The sequence below is a fragment of the Bos taurus genome, chromosome 20 (genome assembly GCF_002263795.3).
Source record: "Bos taurus isolate L1 Dominette 01449 registration number 42190680 breed Hereford chromosome 20, ARS-UCD2.0, whole genome shotgun sequence".
NCBI classification, from domain to species: Eukaryota; Metazoa; Chordata; class Mammalia; order Artiodactyla; family Bovidae; genus Bos; species Bos taurus.
Window position 1 is genome coordinate 55,274,194 of NC_037347.1, and position 9,857 is coordinate 55,284,050.

General features: G+C 40.9%; 1 pseudogene; it reads left to right on the forward strand.

Moving 5' to 3' along the window:
- Positions 1–1,224: 1,224 nt before the first annotated feature.
- On the forward strand, positions 1,225–5,166 carry LOC784462 (aurora kinase B-like; annotated as a pseudogene).
- The last annotated feature ends 4,691 nt before the right edge of the window (positions 5,167–9,857 follow it).

The window sequence follows — 9,857 nt, forward strand, 5'->3', positions numbered from 1 at the left end:
AAAATAAATGATAATCAAAATAGATTCCTTTTTATTTTACTATATGTATATATCAATGGCTATTTAAATATCTATGATGTTACCTTATAAAAACTGTTGAGTTTGCTTTTATGTTACTATACGCCCTCTCTTATATTTGGAACTTGCTTAGATTTTCTTCATTTACCTTGTTCCAATCACAAGCCCATGGAGAAGGCAATGGCACCGCATTCTAGTACTCTTGCCTGGAAAATCCCATGGACGGAAGAGCCTGGTAGGCTGCAGTTCATGGAGTCGCTAAGAGTTGAATACAACTGAGCTACTTCACTTTCACTTTCATTTTCACTTCACTTTCATGCATTGGAGAAGGAAACGGCAACCCACTCCAGTATTCATGCCTGGGAAATCCCATGGACAGAGGAGCCTGGTAGGCTATAGTCCATGGGATCGCAAAGAGTCAGACATGACTTAGATACTGAGGTACTGAGCAATAGTTAGATTGAACGATAAGAAAGCAATGGCATTTGACTATATTTAACCACAAAAAAAATGGCAGTTTAATGTACAACCTAATAATTTCCTACTGATAGCACAGTATCTCATACCACTGTCATTTTCACTTACTTGACTTCTGATGGTTTTTCTTAATTGTATTTGTCAAAATCCTATGAAAATCCCACAAAGAAATGGAACTTTAAACACAGAGAGAAAAGTATTTATTGTAAATTTTTTAAAAAAAATTTCTATTGATGTGTGGCAGAACCAATATTGCAATTAGCCTCCAATTAAAATAAATAAATTTAAATTAAAAAAATTTCTATGCATAAATATTTACAATATTAAAGTAATATATTTAAAGGAGTAAATCTAAGGTAGTGTTCCTTAGGGATAAAGCCTCAGCTTATTTTTGTTATATGATAGTGACATAGCCTCAGAACACGTGTCACATTTTTCTATGACTACATGAATTTCTCAAATTAAATGGCTATAATAGCCAAGTCACAGCTTTTGGGTAATTAGAAGAAAAAGTGACTTTCTTTGGAGGACATAACTTTACAAGGGCAAATGGCTTGAAGAGCAAATCCCAAGATGACTATCAGTCCCCGTACGGCTTCTTGTCCAAGTACACGTGTGCAGTGAACAACCTACACACCCATACATGGGGAACCTGTACATATTATTTGTCTAAATAAAAGATGATTTATTCTCCTTAGCTGTTATAAATTCAGTGCCTAACTATAAGGAATGAGGCAGATATTACAGGGTAAGAATATACCTAAAAATCAGTCAAAAGTTTGCTAGTCATTTATTATATAAAATTATACTAAATAACATTCAGATAGTAAGACAATGAACTTAGTTGAAAAAAATTGATTTTTTGTCATCTGTCCAGCATGTCTAGAAACAGATCTCACTTTTTGGTGTGTATGGTGTGGCTAAGCAGAAGGGCTTTACCTAAAACTTGGACTCAACTTCAAAGATCCCCTTTATAATGTCCTTTAGAGAAAATTTTAATTGGCAATAATGAGATTCAATAACCACCTCATTTGAAGCCAATTAAATAGGCAAGTCCCTACATTCAATTTAGCAGAAATATTGGGAAAAAAAAAAAAAACTCCAGGCAGTTGTTTTTTTACCAGAGAAGACTCAACAGAAATTCCATGGGAACTGCATAAAATCTATCTTTTTGAGAGTGGGGTAGAGAGATTTTAGTTTTGAATGCATGAGGGCAATAGTGAATAGGTACAGCTTCTTACTCCCAAGTTTTTCCAAAGAGAAAAGAAATAACTAAGTAAATAAATAGTTAAATAAGTAATTGTATAAGTATGCAGGAGCCTCAGGCATAAAAAAAGAGGGCCTGGGAATCAGCTGAAACACCATAAAGCAAGGGTTCATATCCATGACCTTGAATGTTGAAAGACTTTTAATTTTGGAAGTCCTAATGTGTTTTAAAATTAATTATTTCAATTTTATTAAAAGCAATATATCATTCAGAAACTATAAACACTTGCCTCCTGATATCAGTGTTAATCTATTTTCTTAATGATACTTAATAGCCTAATATCTCATTCAACTAAATGAGCTCTATAAACTTTAATAGTTTTTTAAAAAAGGAATTATGCTATTTAAAGAAATACTAAATATCCAGAGGAAAAGCCACCATTCCAGAAACTTTCTGTGATTTTAATTATTATACTTTATGAGGATAATATTGTCATGCACATTTATAGCAGACAAACGAGTTTCTAAGGGAAAACTGCCTTATGTTTAATTTTAGGACTGACAGAAGGCATCTGCTTTTCTGCAAGGGAAAAACAATGCAGTCCTATCCTATGTTAATCCTGGAAGTGTTTCTATGTTTAAATTATCTTTTTATTACAAATCACAGCATTACAGAATGTTAAGTAGTAAATGAAATTGAAAGTGTTAGGCGCTCAGTCATTTCCGACTCTTTGTGACCCCATGGACTCTAGCCCACCAGGCTCTTATATCCATGGGATTTTTCCAGACAGGAATACTGGACTGGACTGCCATTTCCTTCTCCAGGGGATCTTCCCGACCCAGAGATCGAACCCAGGTCTCTCGCATTGCAGGCAGACTCTTTATGATCTGAGCTACCAGATCCTTTGCAATAAAAAGTATATGTAGGGGAAAACTAATTTCAAATGACTTTGAGTAGGGATGTCTGGTTATTACGTTCTAGGCTTTCTAGAAGGATTACAGTCCACTTACTAATATTCTGATACAAAAAGAACTGAATATTCAAACTAACTTTGTTCTTTCCTGAAACCATTTACTAAGGGACAAACTTTCAGTCCAGGAAAAATTTTAGGAAGCTAGGAAAAGGAAGATGGGTATAATAAATAGTGTTAGAAACATAACCATGCCTAAGAAATGATTTTACATTTTTAATAAATAAAGCAAAACAGTCTATGTAAATAAATGTTTGTGTTTCTAGATCAAGTTCATTAAAACAAGGAGGAAGCCTAAAATAATTCCAAATTACAAGTTTAAAAATATTTATAAAACTGCATGTGGAGAAGGTCAATCATTTGCTAGCAACCAATGTGGAGGTCCATTCTGGAGATCAGCCCTGGGATTTCTTTGGAAGGAATGATGCTAAAGCTGAAACTCCAGTACTTTGGCCACCCCATGCGAAGAGTTGACTCATTGGAAAAGATTCTGATGCTGGGAGGGATTGGGGGCAGGAGGAGAAGGGGACGACAGGATGAGATGGCTGGATGGCATCACTGACTCGATGGACGTGAGTCTGAGTGAACTCAGGGAGTTGGTGATGGACAGGGAGGCCTGGCCTGCTGCGATTCATGGGGTCGCAAAGAGTCGGACACAACTGAGCGACTGAACTGAACTGAATGTGGAGGTTGTACCACGGGCTCCAGCTCTCACATCCTTTCCCTCTAAGGACTGACAGGAAGGAAAACACCTACCCTAATCTCTATGGCCAGCAGATGGCTCAGCCTGGTCTGAACACCTGCCCCAGAGAGGTTCTCCGGAAGAAGCTTGTCATCCCATCTCTTCTGTCCCCTTGAGCCGCTCCAATGTCCAGCCCACAGTTGCTCCCTGGCCAGAAGGTGGTGGAGAATAGCCTGGGGACCCCCACTTCTCAACGTGTTTCTTCGCAATCCATGACTGAGACTGGACGTCCTCTGGGCAAAAGAAAGTTTGAAAATGTGTACCTGGCTCGGAAGAAGAGAAACCATTTCATCGTGACTCTCAAAGCCCTCTTCAAGTCTCAGGTAGAGAAGGAGGGTGAAGAGCACCAGCTGTGCGGGGAGATCAGCAGCCTCCCAACATCTTGCTTCTCAACAATTTCTCTAACCAGCGAAGGATCTATTTGATTCTGGGTTTGCCCCTCACCAGGTCGGGGAGGGAGGGGGAAGCTCAACAAGGAACTGCGGAAGGGCGGCACTTCTGTGGAGCAGCGAATAGCCAGGAGCTGGCAGATGCTCTGATGTACTGCTGCGGCAAACAGGTGATTCGCAGAGACTTAAAGCCGAGAATCTGCTCTTGCGGCTCCAAAGAGAGCTGATAAGCTGGTCGGTGTGATAGCTTATGGTGAACGGTGTCGGATTCTTTCGGACCAGGGACCAGGCTTGATCAGTCAAGAGCTTTTATGTAGCAGAGTTTTATTCAAGTAAGAAAAGACACAGAGAAAGCTTCTGACATAGACATCAGAAGGGGACGGAGTGCCCCCCTTGGTAGTGTTAGCAAGGGAGTTATATACTTTTTAAATTAGCTATTATAGTAAATCAAAATAATGTCTCAAGGTTGTCAAGATCTTATTAGACCCACTCCCATAATTTATATTTTAAGATAACAGGATTAGCCAGAAGGTTTTCAGGAAGGAGAAACTGTCCTCAAGCAGGAATCATTGTTTTTATATAATCCTTGAAAGTGAAAGAAAGTGAAGCTCCTCAGTCGTGTCTGACTCTTTGCAACCCCATGGACTGTAGCCTGCCAGGCTCCTCTGTCCATGGGATTTTCTAGGCAAGAGTACTGGAGTGGGTTGTCATTTCCCTAGTTCAGAGTTTAAACTGAGTTGTTTGTTGTGTAATCATCAGTTCCGGGCTTAAAGAACAAAACGTTTTATGTTTTATGTGACTAAGACTAAGGAAGGTAGAGGGGAAAAAAAGATGTTTGTCCTTCCCTCCTCCTTGAGAATTCCAGCCCCCTATCTCCTTGGGGACCCCTGGACTTCTTATCAACCTGCCTAGGAACTGACTCTTCAGGTGCATGCCCTCTCCTTGAGGAGGAAGACAATGTTTGGCACCTGGTCCCCCTTTCTGCAGAGATGATTGAGGGGCGCGCACACAGGCACACAGGGAGCAGGTAGATCTGGAGTTCATTGGAGTGCTCTCCTACCAGCTGATGGTGGACAACCTGATGTTCCTGAGTGCCTCCCACAAGGAACAAGATGTATCTGCGCATCGTCAAGGTGGTACTGAAGTTACCCGTTCTGTGCCCATGGGAGCCCAGGACCTCATCCCCAAGCTGCTCAAGCATAACCTCTCAGAACACCTGCCACTGACCCAGGTCTCTACCCACCCTTGCGTCCAGGACCATTCTCGAAGGGTGCTGTCTCTCTCTGCCCTTCAGTCTGTCCCCAGAATTGTCCCTGTCCTTTTCTCAGTCATGTCTGTATTTACGTCTGTATATTGTAATTAGGAGGAGGGGTCCCTGGCCTCTTCCACCATCTGTCTTCTACCTTTGCTTTATTTAATAAAAGCAGGTGCTTTTTGTACTGATGACAGTAGATATTTACAGGTGGAGACTGCTGTGGAGGAAGCCATGGGAGGAGTCGGAGGAGTTACCCACGCTGGGTGCCAGGGTGGGCACTGCATCACCATGCCTAGGAGCACCCAGCCCTCTCACCTCTAGCCCCCACCTGGTCAGCTCCCAGCCACCCGACCCTCTATGTCTTTTCCGTCCCCTGCTCTGACTCCCAGGCCTGGAGATGCTGGGGACCTCAGCTCCACTCTGCTATGCCTGCACACCAGCCATCTCTGCCCACCTGCTCTTAACTACTCGCTCTTAGTTGACCTCTTGTCTTTCTGTCTCCTGCTAAAGCCCTACTGACCCAGGAGCAATGAACACTGCTGTACCCAGAAGCTGTCTTTTTTGTTTGTTTTTCTATTCTGGTGAGGCTCTAACACAGGAGTGAATAGAAGCAGTACTGATGGTACCTTGTCCCTGACTTACGTTTTCACTGCCAACTATGACGCTTTGTGTAGGTTTGCTGTTTGGTTTGGTTTTGACCGTCTTGCGAAGCCTGCAGGATCTTAGTTAAAAGAACGGGTACACCCTGAAGTGGAAGTGCAGAGTCCTAACCATTGGACTGCCAAGGAATTACTTTGCTGTAGATACATCTCTTTTATCAGCTTAAGGAAGGCTGGGTCTCTTCCTAGCTTGTTAAGGATTTGGGGTTTTCTGAATCATGAATATATGTTGACTTTCACCTAATGCTTTTTTTCACTTGCTAATGATTTGTTCTTTTGAGCCATGTGATGAAAAATATCAATATATTCTTATTTTCATTTAAAAAAATGCTGCCTATTGAGAGAAGGAATATGATTTCCATAGAGGATCATGTATTGGAATTCTTCATGTATTGGCATTAGAATGTTTTTTCTTCAAAAGAAGAAAACATAATGTTCTCTCATGTTGCTGCTGCTGCTAACTCACTTCAGTCGTGTCCGACTCTGTGTGACCCCACAGACGGCAGCCCACCAGGCACCCCGTCCCTGGGATTCTCCAGGCAAGAACATTGGAGTGGGTTGCCATTTCCTTCCAATGCGTGAAAGTGAAAAGTGAAAGTGAAGTCGCTCAGATCAGATCAGATCAGTCACTCAGTCGTGTCCAACTCTTTGTGACCCCATGAATCGCAGCACGCCACGCCTCCCTGTCCATCACCAACTCCCAGAGTTCACTCAGATTCACGTCCATCGAGTCAGTGATGCCATCCAGCCATCTCATCCTCTGTCGTCCCCTTCTCCTCTTGCCCCCAATCCCTCCCAGCATCAGAATCTTTTCCAAGGAGTCAACTCTTTGCATGAGGTGGCCAAAGTACTGGAGTTTCAGCTTTAGCATCATTCCTTCCAAAGAAATCTCAGGGCCGATCTCCTTCAGAATGGAATGGTTGGATCTCCTTGCAGTCCAAGGGACTCTCAAGCGTCTTCTCCAACACCACAGTTCAAAAGCCTCAATTCTTCGGTGCTCAGCCTTCTTTACAGTCCAACTCTCACATCCATACATGACCACAGGAAAAACCATAGCCTTGACTAGACGAATCTTTGTTGGCAAAGTAATGTCTCTGCTTTTCAATATGCTATCTAGGTTGGTCATAACTTTCCTTCCAAGGAGTAAGCGTCTTTTAATTTCATGGCTGCAGTCACCATATGCAGTGATTTTGGAGCCCAGAAAAATAAAGTCTGACACTGTTTCCACTGTTTCCCCATCTATTTCCCATGAAATGATGGGACCGGATGCCATGATCTTTGTTTTCTGAATGTTGAGCTTTAAGCCAACTTTTTCACTCTCCATTTTAACCTTCATCAAGAGGCTTTTGAGTTCCTCTTCACTTTCTGCCATAAGGGTGGTGTCATCTGCATATCTGAGCTTATTGATATTTCTCCCGGCAATCTTGATTCCAGCTTATGTTTCTTCCAGTCCAACGTTTCTCATGATGTACTCTGCATATAAGTTAAATAAACAGGGTGACAATATACAGCCTTGACGTACTCCTTTTCCTATTTGGAACCAGTCTGTTGTTCCATGTCCAGTTCTAACTGTTGCTTCCTGACCTGCAATCAAATTTCTCAAGAGGCAGATGAGGTGGTCTGGTATTCCCGTCTCTTGAAGAATTTTCCACAGTTTATTGTGATCCACACAGTCAAAGGCTTTGGCATAGTCAATAAAGCAGAAATAGATGCTTTTGTGGACCTCTCTTGCTTCTTCCATGATCCAGTGGATGTTGGCAATTTGATCTCTGGTTCCTCTGCCTTTTCTAAAACCAGCTTGAACATCAGGAAGTTCATGGTTCACATATTGCTGAAGCCTGGCTTGGAGAATTTTGAGCATTACTTTACTAGCATGTGAGATGAGTGCAATTGTGCGGTAGTTTGAACGTTCTTTGGCATTGCCTTTCTTTGGGATTGGAATGAAAACTGACCTTTTCCAGTCCTGTGGCTTCTGCTGAGTTTTCCAAATTTGCTGGCATATTGAGTGCAGCACTTTCACAGCATCATCTTTCAGGATTTGGAATAGCTCAAACTGGAATTCCATCACCTCCACTAGCTTTGTTCGTAGTGATGCTTTCTAAGGCCCACTTGACTTCACATTCCAGGATCTGGCTCTAGGTCAGTGATCACACCATCGTGATTATCTGGGTCGTGAAGATCTTTTTTGTACAGTTCTTCTGTGTATTCTTGCCATCTCTTCTTAATATCTTCTGCTTCTGTTAGGTCCATACCATTTCTGTCCTTTATCGAGCCCATCTTTGCATGAAATGTTCCTTTGGTATCTCTAATTTTCTTGAAGAAATCCCTAGTCTTTCCCATTCTGTTGTTTTCCTCTGTTTCTTTGCATTGATCACGAGGAAGGCTTTCTTATCTCTTCTTGCTATTCTTTGGAACATTGCGTTCAGATGTTTATATCTTTCCTTTTCACTTCTCTTCTTTTCACAGCTATTTGTAAGGGCTCCCCAGACAGCCATTTTGCTTTTTTGCATTTCTTTTCCATGGGGATGGTCTTGATCCCTGTCTCCTGTACAATGTCATGAACCTCATTCCATAGTTCATCAGGTACTCTATCTATCAGATGTAGGCCCTTAAATCTATTTCTCACTTCCACTGTATAATCATAAGGGATTTGATTTAGGTCATACCTGAATGGTCTAGTGGTTTTCCCTACTTTCTTCAATTGAAGTCTGAATTTGGCAATAAGAAGTTCATGATCTGAGCCACAGTCAGCTCCTGGTCTTGTTTTTGCTGACTGTATAGAGCTTCTCTGTCTTTGGCTGCAAAGAATATAATCAATCTGATTTCGGTGTTGACCATCTGTTGATGTCCATGTATAGAGTCTTCTCTTGTGTTGTTGGAAGAGGTTGTTTGTTATGACTAGTGCATTTTCTTGGCAAAACTCTATTAGTCTTTGCCCTGCTTCATTCCGTATTCCGTGTCCAACTCTCAGCAACCCCATGGACTGCAACCCACCAGGCTCTGCCGTCCCTGGGACTCTCCGGGCAATAATACTGGAGTGGGTTGCCATTTCCTTCTCCAGTTGTCTCATGTTAAGTATCCTAAAACTTTTAAGACAATTTTAATTTTTCTCTTAATAGAGTGTCCAAGTTTGAGGCCAAATATTTATAAAATACATATAACTAGTGCCTAAAAGAAAAAAAAAGCAAGTTTTAGTATTGTTTTACAATTATTTTTAGATAATGATTTATGTTTATACATGCTATTGAGCTTATATGCCAATGTTGTTGTTTAGTCACTAAGTCCTTTCTGACTCATTTGTGATCCCAGTGTGCTGTCTATGGAATTTTCCAGGCAAGAATACTGGAGTGGGTGGCCATTTCCTACTCCAGGGGATCTTCCCAACCTAGGGATGGATATCGCAGCTCCTCCTGTTCTCTTACATTGTGTGTGCTATGTTGCTTCAGTTGTGTCTGACCCTTTGCAACGCTATGTACTGTAACTCACCCATCTCCTAGGCTCCTCTGTTCATGGGATTTTCCAGGCAAGAATATTAGAGTGGGTTGTCATGTCCTCCTCCAGGAGATCTTCCCCACCCAAGGATCAAACCCAGAGCCTCATATATAGAAAGCCTGTCTTTTACCAGTGAGCTGCATCAACCTCTCCTGCATTGCATGTGGGCTCTTTACCACTGAGCAAAATTAATAAAAGGATGAAAAATTCAAGCTTCATATAATAAGAATTTTAAATACATTTCAATATATGTTACTAAAATTAAATACAGTAACATAATGTTATTAAAACAATAAATCATAGTGATTTTTTTTAATATGCCTGGCAAAGACAGTTTTAAGAGTCAGTTATATCAAACTATCTTGGAAAAAATATTTCAATTTTGTTGATAGAATTCCACATCATAAGGAAAAAATGCTTCAAAACTATTTTACAGACCTTTGATATTACAGTTTATATAACTAACATTGAAATCCAATGAAAGCCCCAAATATAGACTTAAATCTTATTTATGACTAGAAGTAAAAAAAAAAAAATCATAGATAAAAGATAAACTAAAAGTATATTAAAAGATAAATACTCCATAATCCAAAAGGATACATTCCAGAAATGCAAAAGTGAAGTGATATTAGAAAGTATAACCATATG